We start from the raw sequence: 19,955 nt of genomic DNA, 5'->3' as shown, positions 1-19,955 counted from the left end.
ACCTCACCCTAACAGTAGCTTTAACCCTAATACTAATTGGAAAACTAGCCCTAAATCTACCCTAACCCTAAAACAAAACCAAGCCATAACCCTAAACCTTAACCTAAACGAAACCCTAAAGCTACACCTATCCCTAAACCTAGCCCTAATTTGAGTTCTAACGCTAACCCTAGAAATAACCCTGACCCCGAATCAGCCCCTAACACTAACCCTAACTGTAAACCTTGCCCAAACTCTAACCCTAGAACAACCCTAAACAGAAACGTTGTTCTTTCATTAGCCGTAGCTCTAATGATAACACAAATCCTAGCCCAAATCCGAGACCTAATACTATTGTTTAACTCTAACCCTAACCTTAAGCCTAGCCTTAAACCTAACCCTAACACTAACCCTACCTTAAACCCTATCTCTTTCCCTAAGCCAAACACTCACCCCAATGCTACCTTAGTCCTAGACTTAATCCTTAGCCTACCCCAAACCCTCACTCTATTATGAGCCCTCATTCTGACTCTAAACCTAACCCTAACCTTACCAGTATTCTGACCCTAACGCTAACCTAAGTCTAAACCTGACCCTAACCCTAAACTGAACCCTAACACTTCCCATACCAGTAAACCTATACTTAAACCTAACAGTAACACTATCACTAGATGAAACCTAATCCTAAATATAGTCATAAATCTAGTCCTAGCCCTAAACAAAAACCTAGCACTAGCTCTAACAATAACCATTAACCTATATTAAAGACTAACCCTATCCCTAGACCCAACACTGGTCATAATTCTGGCACTCACCTTAAACCTAACCCTATCCTGAACAATGACCCTTAACTCTAAACAAACTCTAGCTCTAAATCTTATCCTTACCGAAAACCTAACCCTAACAGTAGACATATCCATAATCCTGACACTAAATCTAGCCATGAACATATTCCTTGATCTTATATTTCCCATAGCCCTAATGTTAGCCCTAAATCTCACACAAAATGTAGCTCTTATCCTAGCCCTCTACCTAGCCCTAATTGTAACCCTAACCATAACCCTAGACCTAAGCCTAATCCTACGCTTGCCCTAGCCCTAAACCTAGCTCAAACTCTAACCATTAACCTAAACATAACCCTAACCCTAACTCTAGACCTGACTCTAACCCTAACCCTCACCCAAGACCTAACCCTAGCTCAAATGCTAATACTTACCCTAAAATTATCTCTGACACTAACCCTAGGCCTAACTCTAACCCTCGCCCTAACTGTAACCTTATCCCTAGCCCTAACCTTAGCTCTAACACTAAGTATTGCCCTAAAGATGAGCCTAACTCATATGCTAATTATAGGCGTAACGCTAACCCTATCGCTAACAATAACCCTATCCATTACTCTAAATCTAATGTGAACCCTAAACCTAATCCTATCCATTACCCTATCTGTAACCCTAACCCTAAAGATAATTCAATCCTTAACCCTAAAACTTAATCTAAACCAATTCCTACCTGGACCCTGACTCTAATAATACACCTAGCTTTAAACCTGACCCTTAAATAAAGCTAACCCTTACAATAGACCTAGACATAACCTAACCCTAAAACTAACACTAACCATAAATCTAGACCTGACATTAGCCCTATCCCTAATCCTAGCCCTAGCCCTAACACAAACACTCATTCTAGCACTAAACATAGCCTTAATCTTAGCCCTAGCCCTAACCCTAATTCTAACCCTTGCCATAGCCCTAAACCTAGCTATAACCCCATCGCTTCCCTTATCCCTAACCCTAACCCTATGCCTAACCCCAACACTAACCCTAGCCCTAACTCTAGTCCTAATTTAGCCCTAACCCTAAACCTAACTCTAACCCTAGCCCTAAGACTAACTCTAACTCTTTTCCTAGCCCTACTTCTAGTTCTAACTCTATCCGTTAATACTAGCCCTAACCTTAGGCCTAAACCTAGCCATAGCCCTAAATCTAGATCTAACCATAACAATAAATCTAAACCTAAGCCTCACCATACCAATAGTGCTAACATTATCACTTATCCTAAAAGTAGTCCTAGCTGTAAAACAAAACTGTGACAAAGCCCTAACCCTAACCCTAACCAAAACATAATCCTAGATTGACACTAGACCTATCCCTAATTCTTACCCATACCCTTACACAAACTCTAACCCTACATCTAGCCTGAACCCTAGCCCTAATTCGAGTCTATCCCTAACTTTGATCAGTAACACTGATCCTGACTCTGACAGTAACACGAACCCTATCTCTAATCATCACTCTAAACCTAAACCTAATCTACACACTAGATTTAGACATAATGCTAAACTTAACACTAGCCCTAATCATAACCCTAGTTCTAACATTAGCCGTAGTCCTAAATAGCCCTAACCTTACTCAAAACCTAGAGCTAATCAGAGCCCTAACCACAGTTTTAACCCTAGCCCTAACCCTAACCCTAGCCCTAACACTTAACCTAAAACTAACTGTAAATTTAAACCTTGTCCTAACCCGAAATCTAACCCAAATCATAGCCCTAATCCTAACCATAACCCTAGCCCTATGCCTAGCTCTAATTTTATCCATTACCCTAACCATAACCCTAACCAAATTCTAACCCTAGGTCTAACCCTAACCATAACTCTAAACTAACCATAACCCTAGTCTTAATTGTAGTTCTAATCCAATCTATTACCCTAACCATAACCATAACCAAATTCTATGCCTAGGCCTAAACTTAACCCTATCCCTAACCCTAAAACTGTCCATTACTCTAAATCTCACCTTAGCCCTAAACTTAACCGTATCCATTACCTTAACCCTAACACTAACCCTAAGGCTAATTTGAGCCCTAAACCTAATCCTTAACCTAACCCATACCCTAACCCTGACTCTGAACCTAATAATACCCCTATCTGTAAACCTGAACCTAACCTTCAATCTAACACTTAAAATAAACCTGGCCATAATCCTTAGCCTAAAACAATCCCTAAACATAACACTAGACGTGACATTAGCCCTATCCCTAATCCTAGCCCTAACCCTAACCAAATCCTAGCCCTAATCCTATCACTAAGCCTAGCCTTAATCCTAACCCTAACATTAACCCTAGCCCTATCCCTAATATTATGCTTTGACCTACCCCTAAATGTAGCTGTAATATCATACCTTACCCTAACCCTAATGCTAAACCTAAACCTAGCCCTAAACCTAGGCCTAAACCTACCACTAACCGAAGCTCTAATCTAGCCCTAATTAAGCCCTAACCCTAAACCTAACACTATCCCTAGCCCTAAGACTAACTCTTGCCCTAGCCCTACCCTTAGTTCTAAATCTATCCCGTACCATAACCCAAAACCTTTCCCTATCCCTAGACCCAACCCTAGCCCTAAACTTCACCCTAGCCCTAAATCTGGATCTAACCCTAAACTTCAGCCTAAAGTTCACTCTAACACTAGCCCTAAACCTAATGTTAATTGCAAATCTAGCACTCACAGTACCCTAGCCCTAAAACAAAATCGAGCCATAAACCTAACCCTAACCCTTAACCTAAACCAAAACCCTAACCCTACACCTAGCCCTTAATATAGCCCTAATTTGAGTCCTAACCCTAACCCTAGAAGTAACCTTGACCCTTACTTGGACCCTAACAGTAAACCTAGCTCTAAACATTGACCTAATATTAACCCTAGAACTAGCCCTAATCAGAATCCTAGTTCTTTCATTAGCTGTAGCCCTAATGCTAATACAAATCCTAGCCCTATTCTGAGACCTAAACCTAGATTTAACCCTAAACCTAACCATAAGTTTAATCCAAACTCTACCTCTATCCCTATCCCTTACCCTAAGCCAAACCCTCATCCTAATGTTACCCCAGTCTTAACCCTAATCCTTAGCCTACCTCAAACCCTATCTCTATTACTAGTCCTAACCCTTGCCCTCATTCTAGCTATAACCTTAACTCTAATCCTGACCCTTATTCTGACGCTAACACTAACCCTAGATCTAAACCTGACACTAACCCTAAAGCAAACCCTACCCTGACCACTACCGGTAAACCTATATCTAAACCTAACAGAAACACTAGCTCTTGACCAAACCTAATCCTAAATAGAGTCATAAATCTAGCCTTGGCCCTAAACAAGTACTTAGCACTAGCCCTAAAAATAACTGTTAACCTAATGTGAAGACTAACTCTATGCCTAGACCCAATGTTAGTCCTAAATCTGGCCCTAAACCTAAACCTAACCCTAACCCGAACAATGACCATTACCCTAAAACAAACCCTAGCTCTAAATCTTATCCTAACCCAAAATCTAACTAGGACACTAGACTTATCCATTAACCTAACCCTAAAACTAGCCCTAACCACACCCCTAGCTCTTACATTACCCATAGCCCTAATGTTAGCCATAAACCTCACACAAAACATAGCCCTTATCCTAGCCCTAAACCTAGCCTTTATTGTAACCCTAACCATAAGCCTAGACCTAACCTTAACCCTAACCCTCACCCTAACCCTAATTCTAGCTCAAACTGTAACCTTAATCTAAACATAACCCTAACCCTAACCCTAATATTAGCCCTGACTCTAACCAAAACCTTCACACTAGCCCTAATCCTAGCTCAAACACTAACACTTACCCCAAGCCTAACCCTGATACGAACCCTAGGCCTAACCCTAACCCTAGTCCTAATTCTAACATTACCATAGCCCTAACCTTAGCTCTAACCCTATCCATTAACCTAAAGATAAGCCTAACCAAAATGCTAATCCAAGGCCTGATGCTAACACTATTGCTAACACTAACCCTATTCAGTACTATAAACCTAACCTGAACCCTAAACCTAACCCTATGTATTATCCTAAACCAGACCCTAACTTTATCCCTAATGCTAATTCAAGATTTAACCCTAAATCTTAACCTAAACCAAACCCTACTCGAACCCTGACCCTAATAATACACCTAGCATTAAACCTGACCCTTAACCTAAACCTAACCCTTACTCTAGACCTAGCCATAACCTAACCCTAAAACTAACCATAACCATAAACTCAGACCTGACATTAATCCCAGCCCTAATCCTAGGCCTAACCCTAACAAAACACTAGTCCTCAACTTAGGCCTATACCTAACCTTAATCCTAACCCAAACCCCAATTCTAGCCCTATCTTAGAGATAAGATTATCTTATCTTTTATTATCTTATCGTTTATCTTAGAGATAAAATTAGATTTTACCCCTCGCCCTAGACCTGAACTTAGGTATAACCCCATGCTTTCCCCTAACTCTATCACTAACCCTAACCCTAACATTAACCATAACTCTATCCCTAACCATAAGCCTAACTCTAACACTAACCCTAGCACAAATCCTAGCCCTAATTTAGCCCTAACCCCAACTCTACCCCTAACCTTGGCCTAAGACTAACTATAGTCTCCCCCAGGCCTATTTCTAGTTCTATCCCTATTCATTACAATAAACCTAACAGAATCCATAACCCTAGCCCTAGACCCTACCCTATATCTAACCATAACTCTACATTTGACCCTAAAGCTAAGACTAATCCTCAACCTACCACTAGACTTAAACTATTGCTAATCCTAAAACTAGCCGTAACCCTAGCCTTATCCCTTAAACAAAACCGAGCCATTGTCCTAACCCTAAATGTTATCTTAAACAAAACCCTAACCATAAACCTAGCCATAACCTTCTAGCTCTAATTCATGTCCGAGTCCTAAAATTAACCCTGACCCTGACTTATATTCTAACACTAACCTTAGTTCTAAATATCACACTAACCCTAAAGATAACACTACCATTAACTCTAGACAAAATACTAACTCTAATCATGACCTTAGTTCTTATATTAGCCATAGCCCTAACCCTAGCCCTAAACCTAACAGAAAAACTAGCTCTAATCTGAGCCCTATCTCTAAAAGTAAACCTAAACCTAAACCTAGTCCTAGCACTAACCCTAACTCTAACCCTAGTCCTAACCCTAACTCTATCACTTACCCTAAGCCAAACCCTATCCATACTGCTAACCATAGTCCTAATCCTAATCCATAGCCTAATTCAAATGCTAACCCTATTACTAATCCTAACCATAGCCCTCATTTTACCTCTAACCCTAACTCAAATCCTTACCCTAACACAAACCCTCAGTCTAAATATTACCCTAACCCTAAACCAAACCCTAAAACTAGCCCTACCAGTAAACTTATACCTAAACCTAACCCTAACACTAGCCCTAGACCTAAGCCTAATCCTAAATATAGCCATCACTCTAGACCTAGACCTAAAAAATAACTGGGCCATAGCCCTAACATAATCCTTAACCTAAAGCAAACACTAACACTATTCCTAGATCTAACTCTAGTCCTAATTCTGGCTTTCACATTAAACCTAACTCTACCCTGAACAGTGACCCTAACACTAACAATAAACCTAGCTGTAAACCGGAACCTAACTAAAAACCTAATCCTAACACTAGACATAGCCATAACCCTAACCCTAAAACTAGCTCTAATAAGAATCCTAGATCTTATATTACACATAGCCTTAACCCTGGGCCTCAACCTAACACAAAACCTAGTCCAAATCTGAGGCTTAAACCTACACTAAGCATAACATAATCCTAAATGTAGCCCTAACCTTAACCCTCACCTTACATATAACCCTAGCTCAAAGCCTAATCTTTAGCCTAAACATAACCCTAGCCCTATTCCTAAACATAAACCTAAACTTAGACCTAAACCTAACCTTAACCCTAGTACTAACACAAGCTCTAAACCTAACTTACCCTAACCCTAACCCTAATAATAATCCTAGCCCTAAATATAACCCTATCCCTAACCCTAATCATAAACCTAACCCTCGACCAAACCCTAAACCTAACCCTTGCCATAAACTTAACCCTATCCCTTACCATAAATCAAAAATAAACCTATCCCTAAACCTAAATGTAACCATAATCTAAACTTAACCTCAAACCTAATCTTACATATAATCCAAAACATCAATCTAAACTAACGCTAATCCTAATGAAAACACTAGCCCTAAAGCCAACCCTAACCCTAACCATAACCCTAACCCAGACCTAACACTAAACCTAACACTCCTCCTAGCCCTAACTGTAGCTTAAACCCTAAACCTTACCATAACCCTAACATGAGCCCTAACACTAACCATAATGCTAACTCTAGCCCTAACCCTAAAAATAAACCTAGCCCTAGTCCTAGCCCTAATTTAGCCCTATTCCTAACCCTAACCCTAACTCTAGAATTAAGACTAACTATAATTCTCTTACAAGACCCATTCCTACTTTTAAACTTATCACTTACAATAACCCTAACCCAAGACCTAACCCTAGTCATAATCCTTAGCCCTAGCACTAAATCCAGATCGAAACCTATCTCTAAAACTAACCCTAACCTAATGCCTCAGCCTAACCTTGAAACTAGCTCTAACCCTAATGCTATTACTAAAATTAGCCCTAACCCTAGCCCTAGCCCTAAAACAAAACTGAGCCATATTCCTAACACTAACCCTTAACCTAGACCAAACCCTAATCCTACATCAGCCTTAAACTTAGCCCTAATTTGAAACCTAACCCTAATCCTAAACCTAACCATGACACTGAATCATATCCAAACACTAAACCTAGCTCTAAACATCACCCTAAACATAAACCTAATGCTAACACTAGACCTACCCCTAAACTTAACCCTAAATCTAACCCTAATTTTAACCCTATTTCTTATAATAGCCATAACCATAACACTAGCCCTAACCCTATTACAAAACTAACCCTAATCCAAGCCCTAACATGAGCTTTAACCCTAAACCTAACCCTAACACTAGTCCTAACCTTAGCACTAACCCTATCCCTTTCCCTAAGCCAAACCCTCACCCTAATGCTAACCATATTCTTAGCACTATTCCTTAGCCTAACCAAAACCTAACTCTATAACTAGTCCTAACCCTAGCCTTCATTCTAGATCTAACCATAACCCAAGCCCTAACCCTATCCCTGACCATTATTCTGACCCTAACACTAATCTTAGGTCTAAATTTAAACCTAAACCTAAACCGAACCCTAACACTAGCCCTACTGGTAACCTTATACCTAAACCTAACCCTAACACTAGCCCTAGACCTAAACCTTATTCTAAATCTAGGCATAACTATAGCTCTAGACCTAAAGAAAAACTAAACCTAGCCTTAACAATAACCCTTAACCAAACCCAAACTCTAACCCTACCTCTAGACCTAACCCTAGTCCTAATTCTGGCTTTAATCCTAACCATTACCCAACCTGAACACTGTCTCTGACCCTAACACTAACCTTATCTCTAAATTTCACCCAAACCCTAAAACTCCACCTAGCAGTAACATTAACCATAAAAGTAGTGTTAATCATTACACTAGTTCTTACATTAGCCATAGCTCTAACCTATCACAAAACGTAGCCCTAATCCAAGCCCTACCTTAATTTAACCATAAAGCTAAGCCTAACAATAACCCTAGCCCTAACTTTAACCCTAAGCCTAACCCTAGACCTAATCCTAACCATAACACTAGCCCTAACCCTAACTCTAATCCTATTCATTACCCTAAGATAACTATAATTCTTATGCTAACTCTAGGCAGAACCCTAATCCTAACACTAGCCTTAACACTATCCATTAACCTATACCTAACCTGAACCCTAAACCTAACTGTGTAATTACCCAATCCCTAAACATAAGACTAACTTAAGCCTTAAATCTAAACCTTAACCTAAACCTAACCCTAACCTTGACACTGACTCTAATAATACCCATAGCTCTAAACCTGACCCTAACTAGAAACCTAAACTTTACAACAGACCTAGCAATAAACCTAACCTTAAAACTATATCTAACCATACCCTAGACCTGACATTAGCCCTAGCTCTAATTCTAGCCCTAACCCTAATACAAAACTTAGCCCACATCCTAGCCATGAAGCTCTCCTTAATTATAATTCTAACCCTAATGTTAACCCTAACCTTAACCCTGAATATCACCCTAGTCCTTAAACTAGCTATATTCCCATCCCTTACCCTAAACTTAACCCTAACCCTAAACCTTACACTAACCCTAGCCCTAACCCTCGGCCTAACCCTAACACTAACCCTAGAACTAATCAAAGCCCTTATTTAGCCCTATCCCTAACCCTAACCGTAGCCCTAAGACTAACTCTAACTCTCACACTAGCCCTATGCCTAGTTCTAACCCTATCCCTTACCATCACCAAACACCTAGCCCTAAATGTAGCCCTACCCTAGCCCTATCTCAAAACTTAGATCTAAACCTAACCTAAATTTAACCTTAACCCTAAGACTAAATCTAGCCATAACTCTACTCCTATCCCTAATCCTTAACCTAAGCCTAAATCTCACACTTTTACTAGCCCTAACCCTAAGACTTATTTTAAAACTAGTCCTAACACTAACCTCAGCCCTAAAACAAAACCGAGTCATAGCCATAACCTTAACCCTTAACCTAAATCAAACCCTAACCCTACACCTAGCCCTAACCCTATCCCTAATTATAGTCTAACCCTAAACCAAAAACTAACCCTGAACTGACTCTGACCCTAAGACTAACCCTGGCTCTAAATATCATCATCACCATAAACCTAACCTTAACACTAGAACTAGACCTAACCCTAACCCTATAACAAGCTGTAATCATACACCTACTTCATACATTAGCGATAGCCTTAACTGTAGCCCTAACCTAACCCAAAACCTAGCCTTAATCTGAGTCCTAAACTTAGCTTTAACCCTAAACTTAAACCTAAACCTAACCCAAACACTAGACCTAATCCTATACATAACCCTTGACCTAACCTTAGGGCTAACCCTATCCGTTACCCTAACAATAACCCTAACCCTTCTGATAACCCTAGGCATAACCCTAAACCTATCCATTACACTAAACCGAACCTAAACCCTAAAACTAACCCTGTCATTACCCTAAACCTAAACTCTAACTTAACCCAAACCATAAACCTGACAATGACCCTAAAAATAACCCTAGATATAAACCTGAATCTTACTCTAAACCTAATCCTTACACTGAATAAAGCCATAAACCTAACACTAAATCTAGGCCTAACTATATCCCTAGACCTGACATTAGCCCTAGCCCTAATACTATCCCAAAACCTAACACAAACCCTAAACCTCATCCTAGCCATAAACCTAGCCTTAATCATAACCCTAACCCTAACTCTAGCCCTAACCCTAATAGTAACCCTTGCCCTAGCCCTAATCCTAGCCAAAACAGCATCCCTTACCCTAAACATTACCCTAACTCTAACCCTAACAATTGCCCTAGCCTTAGCCCTAGCCTTAACACTAGATCGAAACCTAACTTTAAATCTAACCCTAACTTGATGCCTAAACCTAAAACTAGCCCTAACCCTGATGCTAATTCTTAAACTAGCCCTAACCCTAGCCCTAACACTAACCCTAGCCATAATTTAGCCTTATCCCTAAACCTAACCCTAACCCTAGCCCTATGAATAACTCTAACTCTCACACTGGCCCTATCACTTGTTCTAATCCTACCCCTTCACATAAACCTAACCCTATTACAAAATCCTAGTCCTAAACCTTGCCCTATCCTTAGCCCTAGCACTAACCTTAGATAAAAACCTAACTCTAATTCTAATCCTAACCAAAGCCTAAGCCTAATTCTAACACTAGCCCTAATCCTAACACTAATCCTAAAAATTGCCCTAACCCTAACCCTAGCCCTAAAACCAAACCAAGCCAAAGCTCTAACCCTAATCCTTAACCTAAACCAAGCCCTAAACCTACACCTAGCCCTAACCCCAGCCCTAATTCGAGTTTTAAGCCAATCCCTAAAACTCACCCTGACCCTTACTCTGACCACAACACTAACCCAATGTCTAAATATCACCCTAACCCTAAACCTAACCCTAACACTAAATCTAGCCCTAAAACACTAAAATTAGCTGTAATCATAACCCTAGTACATATATTAGCCATAACCCTAACCCTAGCACTAACTTAACTCAAAACCTATCCCTAATTATAACCATAACCCTAGCCCTAAACTGATTTCTAACTCTATCTATTACCATAACCATAACCATAACCCTAATGCTAATTTGAGCACTAACTTTAAACTTTAACCTATCCCAAATGCTAACCCAGAACTTGACTCTAACAATGCCCCTAGCTCTAAACCTGACAGTAACCCTAAACCTAACTCTTACACTATACGTACCCATAATCCTAATCCTAAAACTATCTTTAACCTTAATTCTGAACCTGAAATAAGCCCTAGCACTAATCCTATCCCTAACCCAAAAAAAAAACCCTAGCCATCATCCTAGCTCTAAACCTAGCCTTAATCACAACCCTAACCATAACCACAACCCTAAACCTAATTCTAAACCTCACCCTACCTGTAAACCTAGCTATAAAGCCATCCTGTACCCCAAATTTTGCCCTAACTCTAAACCAAAACTCTAAACTCTAACTCTAGACTCTAACCCTAACCCTAACCCTAACCCTAACCCTAACTCTAGGCTTAAACTTAACAGTAAACCTAGCCCTAATCCTAGCCCTAATTTATCCCTATATCTAACCCTAAAAATAACCCTAGCCATAAGACTAATTCTCGTTCTAGCCCTATCCCTAGTTCTAACAATATCCCTTACCACAACCCTAAAACTAGACATAACCCTTTCCCTATCCTTAGTTCTAGCCCTAACCCTATATTTAACCCTAATTCCAAATTTAACCCTAACCCTAAGCCAGAGCCTAACACTAACACTAGCCCTAACCCTAACCCTAGGACTAAAACAAAACCAAGAATTACCCCTAACCCTAAACCTTAACTTACACCAAATTCTAACGTTACAACTAGACCTAACCCTAGTCCTAATTCGAGTCCTAACCCTAACCTTAAAACCAACCCTGACCCTGACTCATATCCTAAAATGCACCCTAGATCTAAAAACTGCCCTGATCTTAAACTGAACCCTCACAGTAACCCTAGCCCTAATTCGAGTCCTAACTTTAACCCTAAAACTAAGCCTGACCCTGACTTCTATCCTAATATGAACCCTAGCTATAAATATCACCCTAACCTTAAACCTAACCCTAATACTAAACCTAACCCATAACCTAACACTAAAACTAACCCTAATGGTAACCCTAGTTCTTACATTAGCCATTGCCCTAACCCTAGCCCTAACACTAACACAAACCCTAGGCCTAATCTAAGCCCTAAACCTAGTTTTAACCCTAACTCTAATCATAACCATAGCCCTAACCCTAGCTCTAAACCAATCACTTACCTAAGCAAACCCCTAAACCTAAGGGTAACCCTAGACCTATCCCTAATCCTTAGGCTAACCAAAATGCTAACCTTATTAATAACCCTTACCCTTGCCCTCATTCTAGGTCTAACCCTATCCAAAACCCTAACACTAACCCTGACACTTTTACTGACCCTACCACTAAACCTAGGTCTAATCCTAACCCTAACCCTACCCCAAAACCTACCGTAATCCTATTCCTAGACCTAATCCTGAACCTAAATCTCAGCCTAGCCCTAACCATAGCCCAGAACCTAACCCATACACTAAACATAACCCTAAACTAACCCTAGTTCTAACTCTCACCCTAACCCTAAATCAAGACCTAATTCTAACCATAACCCTAACACTAACCTTAAGTCTAACTATAGGGGCTGGGGATGTGGCTCAAGCGGTAGCACGCTTTCCTGGCATGTGTGCGGCCTGGATTCGATCCTCAGCATCACATACAAAAAAAGATGTTGTGTCCACTGAAAACTGAAAAATAAATGTTAAAACTCTCTCTCTCTCTCTCTCTCTCTCTCTCTCTCTCTCTCTCTCTCTCTTTCTCTTTTAAAAAAATGTCTAACTGTATCTTTACCCTAAAAATAACCCTTACCCTAATGCTAACCCTATCCTAACCCTAAACATATAACTATCCCCAAACTTATCAATTACCCTAAACCTACCCTTAACCCTAGACCTAATCCAATGAATACCCTAACCCTAACCCTAATGTTAATTCGAGCCCTAACCCTAAACTCAAACCTAAACCAAACCCTAACACTGACACTGAAACTAATAATTCCCCTAGCTCTAAACCTCACTCTTACCCTTACACTAGTCCTAGCCATAAAACTAACCCTAAAACTATCCCTAAGTTTAACCCTAGACTTGATATTAGCCCTAGCCATGATACTAGCCCTCACCCTAAAACAAACAATAGCCCTTATCCTAGCCCTAAATATAGCCTTAATTATAACCCTAACCATAAACCTAGGCCTAACTCTAACACTAACCCTAGCCCTAATCTTAGATCTAATTTAGCCCTATCCCTAAACTTAAACCTAACCCTAGGCCAAAGACTAACTCTAACTCTCATCTTAGTCCTAAACCTAGTTCTAACTCTATACTTTACTGGAATCCTAATCCTAGCCCAAACCATAGGTCTAACACTAGCCATATTCATAGCCCTAGAAGCAACCCTAGATCTAACCATAACACTAAATCTAACCCTAACCCTTAGCCTAAACTGAAACCTAACACTAGCCCTAACCCTAAGGCTAATCCTAAAACTAGCACTAACCCTAGCCCTAAAAAAAAGAAAATAGACCTAACCCTAACCCTTAATATAAACAAAGCCCTAACCCTACACTTAGCCATAACTCTAGCCCTAATTTGAGTTTCAAGCCAAAACCTAAAACTAACCCTGACCCTGACTCTGACCTTAACACTAACCCTAGCTCTACACATCACCCTAACCCTAAACCTAAACCTAACAATAAACTTAGCCCTAACTCTAACTCTAAAATTAGCCCTGGGGGGAGGGAAGATGGCGGCGAGGGGACTGCATTGCCCCCGTGTGCCACGTCACTGTGTGGGAGAATGACGAGTCAGGATGGCTAAAGGCTATCTTGTTAGGAATTTCCAGCAATAGTGTGGTGCTCCGGAACTTGGAGGAAGGATTTCTATCGCACGAGGATCGGCTACGGGGGCTCAAACGCGAGAGATTTGTCACATAGAGGGTCACACTGCTTAGTCAGCAAATCGCCCCTCTGCTAGAGTCTGCGACGCGCGCTGGGAAACGAGGAGATAGTGACGCAGGGATACAGCGCTGCAGTTTCTGCCAACTGTGCAAGCACCGTACTCAGTGCTGAATTCTGGGTTCGAGACGGGGGAAGGAAGCGGTCCAATTCGGTTCTCCACACCGGTCAGACCACAGAGGAGGCCAGCAGCCACCATCTTGAAGAGCTGACGTCACCATCCCTGTTTTCGACTGATCGCAGCTCATTCAGCCATAGAACAGGTAATTTCAGGCTGCCATTCGCCTGCGGCTTACAGACAAATTACTCAGGCTCAGTGCTAAATAACCCACGGAAACTGCTTCTTGGAGCCTGCTCTTATCAAAGCATACACCAAGCACGGAGCGGCCGAGTTCCGGCTCCTGGAACTGCTCTGGCCCAGGGCTAAGGAGCCCGCGGAAAATGCTTCTCGGTCCGGGTCCTGCTGAGTACTGTGGAGGTAAATACCAACCGAGCCTTTGTGGGCAGTGGCAACAGGACTGAGACGGGGCCTGTGAGGGCCCGTCAGGACTCACCCATTGCTTTAGTCACCCGGCAAAGGGAACGAAATGCTGCCATTCGCATAGGATACCAACATGGCAGAGATCTGATGTCATCAGAAAGCGGCGGAGGAGAGAACTTCATCAATACCAGCGGCGACAGAAACAGTTGGTCTCCTGGTAGGGAGGGTGAGTCACAGACACCCGAGTCTCTCTCGCTTTGTCATCAAGCCAGAGGGGAGGAGCCGGGCCGCTGCCTGCGCCCAGAGCAGGCCCAGCGGCTCGCCGGCGTGGTGGTCGAGTGACCCCAATTGGAGGGGGGGGGAGCGGAGCCGCCACCCGCGCCCGCAAGGTGGGCAGACCTGCAACCGACCAGCAGAACAGGCCCAGTTGTCCGCGGGCATGGTAGGAGGGGTAGGGCAGAGCCGCCGCCCACACCTTTAACGTAGGCAGACCTGCGACAGACCGATGGGTCAGGCCCAGTGGCCTGCCGGCGTGGTACACACGTCACCCCAATTGGAGTAGGGGCAGAGCAGAGCCACCACCCATGCCCAAAACTGGGCAGACCTGCGACCGACCAGCGGGAGAGGCCGAGTGGCCTGCCGGTGCGACAGACACGTCACCCCATTTGGAGTAGGGGCAGAGCCGAGCCTTCGCCCGCGCCCATAACAGGCCCAGCGGTCCACGGGTGTGGTAGACAAGTCACACCAATTGGAGGGGGGGCAGAGCAAAGCCGCCGCCCACGCCTGCAGGATAGGCAGACCTGCAACCGACCAGCGGATCAGGCCCGGTGGCCTGCCGGAGTGGTACACATGTCACCCCAATTGGAGTAGGGGCAGAGCAGAGCCTCCGCCCGTGCCTGGAACAGGCCCAGTGACCTGCCGGCGTGGTAGTCACAACACCCCAATTGGAGTAAAGGCAGAGCAGAGCCGCCGCCCGCACCTGCAAGGTAGGCAGACCTGCGACCGACCGGCAGGACAGGCCCAGGGGTCCGCAGGCATGGTAGACACCTCACACGAATTGGAGGAGGGGCAGAGCAGAGCCGCCGCCTGTGCCTGCAAGGTAGGCAGACCGCCACCCGACCCTGCAAGGGAGACTTTTCAACTATACAAGAGCAATATAAATATATAGGGGGAAAAATTTTCAAAAACACAACAGTTTCACCAAGCAGAAAAAATGCAAGCAGTATGAAAAGACAAGGAAAGAAAGTACCACAAGCAACTCAACTTTAGAAGAGGTAACAGCTGCAGCAGATAGAATGTCAGATAAAGAATTCAGGATATACATGCTTCAGATGATCTGGAGTATCAAGGAAGACATTAGACAGCAAAATCAGACAATGAAAGATCACTTCGACAATGAATTACACAAACAAATCCAGGAAGCAAAGGATCAACTATACAGGGAGATAGAGGTTATAAAAAACAAACAAACAGAAATCCTAGAAATGCAGGAAGCAATAAACCAACTTAAAAACTCAATGGAGAATACTACCAGTTTAGTAGAAAACTTAGAAGATAGAACATCAGACAATGAAGACAAAGTATTTCAACTTGAAAAGAACATAGACAGCTCAGCAAGACGGTTAAGAAACCATGAGCAGAACATCCAAGAAATATGGGATAACATCAAGAGACCAAACTTAAGAGTCATTGGATACAGGAAGGGATAGACCTCCAAACCAAAGGAATGAGCAATCTATTCAATGAAATAATATGAGAAAACTTCCCAGACTTGAAGAATTGAGACAGAATCCCAAATCCTAGAAAGCCTACAGGACGCCGAATGTGCAAAATCATAAGAGATCCACACCTAGACACATTATAATGAAGATGCCCAACATACAGAATAAGGAGAGAATTTTAAAAGCTACAAGAGAAAGGAAGCAGATTACATTTAGGGGTAAGCCAATCAGGATAACAGCTGATCTTTCAACACAGACTCTGAAAGCTAGAAGATCCTGGAATAACATATTTCAACAACTGAAAGAAAATGGGTTCCAACCAAGAATTGTGTATCCAGCGAAAGTAAGCTTCAGGATGGAAGATGAAATTAAAACTTTCCACGATAAACAAAAGTTAAAAGAATTTGCAGCTAGAAAACCATCTCTTCAAAACATCCTCGTCAAAACATTACTGGAAGAGGAAATGGAAAATAATGAAAACCAACAGTGGGAGGTAGGACAGTAAATGGGGGGAAATAATCAAAGAGGAAAACAAACCATGTTTAGTAACATAAATAAACAAATATGACTGGAAGAACAACCCATATCTCAATATTAACCCTAAATATTAATGGCTTAAACTCACCAATTAAGAGACACAGGCTAGTAGAATGGATCACAAAACAAGACCCAACAATATGCTGCCTACAGGAGACGCATTTGATAGGAAAAGACATACATAGGCTGAAGATGAAAGGTTGGGAAAAATCATATCACTCATATGGACTTCGAAAACAAGCAGGAGTGTCCATACTCATATCAAATAAAATAGATTTCAAGCCAAAGTTAATCAAAAGGGATAAAGAGGGACACTGCATACTGCTTAAGGGAAACATACACCAACAAGACATAACAATCATAAATATATATGTCCCAAACAATGGTGCAGCTATGTTCATCAAACAAACTCTTCTCAAGTTCAAGAGTCTAATAGACCACCATACAATAATCATGGGAGACTTCAACACACCTCTCTCACCAATGGACAGATTTTCCAAACAAAAGTTGAATAAAGAAATTATAGAACTCAATAACACAATTAATAACCAAGACTTAATTGACATATATAGAATATACCACCCAATATCAAGCAGTTACACTTTTTTCTCAGCAGCACATGGATCCTTCTTAAAAATAGATCATATATTATGTCACAGGGCAACTCTTAGACAATATAAAGGAGTAGAGATAATACCATGCATCTTATCTGATCATAATGGAATGAAACTGAAAATCAACGATAAAAGAAGGAAGGAAAAAGCATACATCACTTGGAGAATGAACAACAGGTTACTGAATGATCAATGGGTTATAGAAGACATCAAGGAGGAAATTAAAAAATTCTTAGAGATAAATGAAAACACAGACACAACATATCGGAATCTATGGGACATATTGAAAGCAGTTCTAAGAGGAAAATTCATTGCTTGGAGTTCATTCCTTAAAAAAAAGAAAAAAACAACAAATAAATGATCTCATACTTCATCTCAAAATCCTAGAAAAAGATGAGCAAAACAACAGCAAAAGAAGTAGAAGGCAAGAAATAATGAAAATCAGAGCTGAAATTAATGAAATCGAAACAAAAGAAACAATTGAAAAAATTGACAAAACTAAAAGTTGGTTCTTTGAAAAAATAAACAAAATTGACAGACCCTTAGCCATGCTAGTGAAGAGAAGAGAGAGAACTCAAATTACTAGCATATGGGATGAGAAAGGCAATATCAGAACAGACACTTCAGAAATACAGAAGATAATCAAAAATTATTTTGAATCCTTATACTCCAATAAATTAGAAGATAGTGAAGGCATCCATGAATTTCTTAAGTCATATGATCTGCCCAGATTGAGTCAGGAGGATATAGACAACCTAAACAGACCAATATGAATTGAGGAAATAGAAGAAACCATCAAAAGACTACCAACTAAGAAAAGCCCAGGACCGGATGGGTATACAGCAGAGTTTTACAAAACCTTTAATGAGGAACTAATACCAATACTTTTCAAGCTATTTCAGGAAATAGAAAAAGAGGGAGAACTTCCAAATTCATTCTACGAGGCCAACATCACCCTGATACCTAAACCAGACAAAGACACTTCAAAGAAAGAAAACTACAGACCAATATCTCTAATGAACCTAGATGCAAAAATCCTCAATAAAATTCTGGCAAATCGGATACAAAAACATATCAAAAAAATTGTGCACCATAATCAAGTAGGATTCATCCCTGGGATGCAAGGCTGGTTCAATATACAGAAATCAATAAATGTTATTCACCACATCAACAGTCTTAAAATTAAGAACCATATGATCATCTCGATAGATGCGGAAAAAAACATTCAACAAAGTACAGCATCCCTTTATGTTCAAAACTCTAGAAAAACTAGGGATAACAGGAACATACCTCAATATTGTAAAACCTATCTATGCTAAGCCTCAGGCTACCATCATTCAGAATGGAGAAAAATTGAAGGCATTCCCTCTAAAATCTGGAACAAGACAGGGATGCCCTCTCTCACCACTTCTGTTCAAAATAGTTCTCGAAACACTGGCCAGAGCAATTAGACAGATGAAAGAAATTAAAGGCATAAAAATAGGAAAAGAAGAACTTAAATTATCACTATTTGCAGAAGACATGATTCTGTACCTAGCAGACCCAAAAGGGTCTACAAAGAAACTATTAGAGCTAATAAATGAATTCAGCAAAGTGGCAGGATATAAAATCAACACGCATAAATCAAAGGCATTCCTGTATATCAGCGACAAATCCTCTGAAATGGAAATGAGGACAACCACTCCATTCACAATATCTTCAAAAAAAAATAAAATACTTGGGAATCAACCTAACAAAAGAGGTGAAAGACTTATACAATGAAAACTACAGAACCCTAAAGAGAGAAATAGAAGAAGATCTTAGAAGATGGAAAAATATACCCTGTTCATGGATAGGCAGAACTAACATCATCAAAATGGCGATATTACCAAAAGTTCTCTATAGGTTTAATGCAATGCCAATCAAAATCCCAAGGGCATTTCTTGTAGAAATAGAGAAAGCAATCATGAAATTCATATGGAAAAATAAAAGACCCAGAAGAGCAAAAACAATGCTAAGCAGGAAGTGTGAATCAGGCGGTATAGTGATACCAGACTTCAAACTATATTACAGAGCAATAGTAACAAAAACAGCATGGTACTGGTACCAAAACAGGCAGGTGGACCAATGGTACAGAATAGAGGACAGAGAAACCAATCCACAAAACTACAACTATCTTATATTTGATGAAGGGGCTAAAAGCATGCAATGGAGGAAGGAAAGCATCTTCAACAAATGGTGCTGGGAAAACTGGAAATCCATATGCAACAAAATGAAACTGAATCCCTTTCTCTCGCCATGCACAAAAGTTAATTCAAAATGGATCAAGGAGCTTGATATCAAATCAGAGACACGCCATCTGATAGAAGAAAAAGTTGGCTACAATATACATACTGTGGGGTCGGGCTCCAAATTCCTCAATAGGACACCCATAGCACAAAAGTTAATAACTAGAATCAACAAATGGGACTTACGCAAACTAAAAAGTTTTTTCTCAGCAAAA

This window comes from Marmota flaviventris, chromosome 18 (assembly GCF_047511675.1).
Source record: "Marmota flaviventris isolate mMarFla1 chromosome 18, mMarFla1.hap1, whole genome shotgun sequence".
Classification (NCBI taxonomy): Eukaryota; Metazoa; Chordata; class Mammalia; order Rodentia; family Sciuridae; genus Marmota; species Marmota flaviventris.
The sequence above is the reverse complement of the archived record's forward strand: the minus strand, read 5'-3'. Positions refer to the sequence as shown.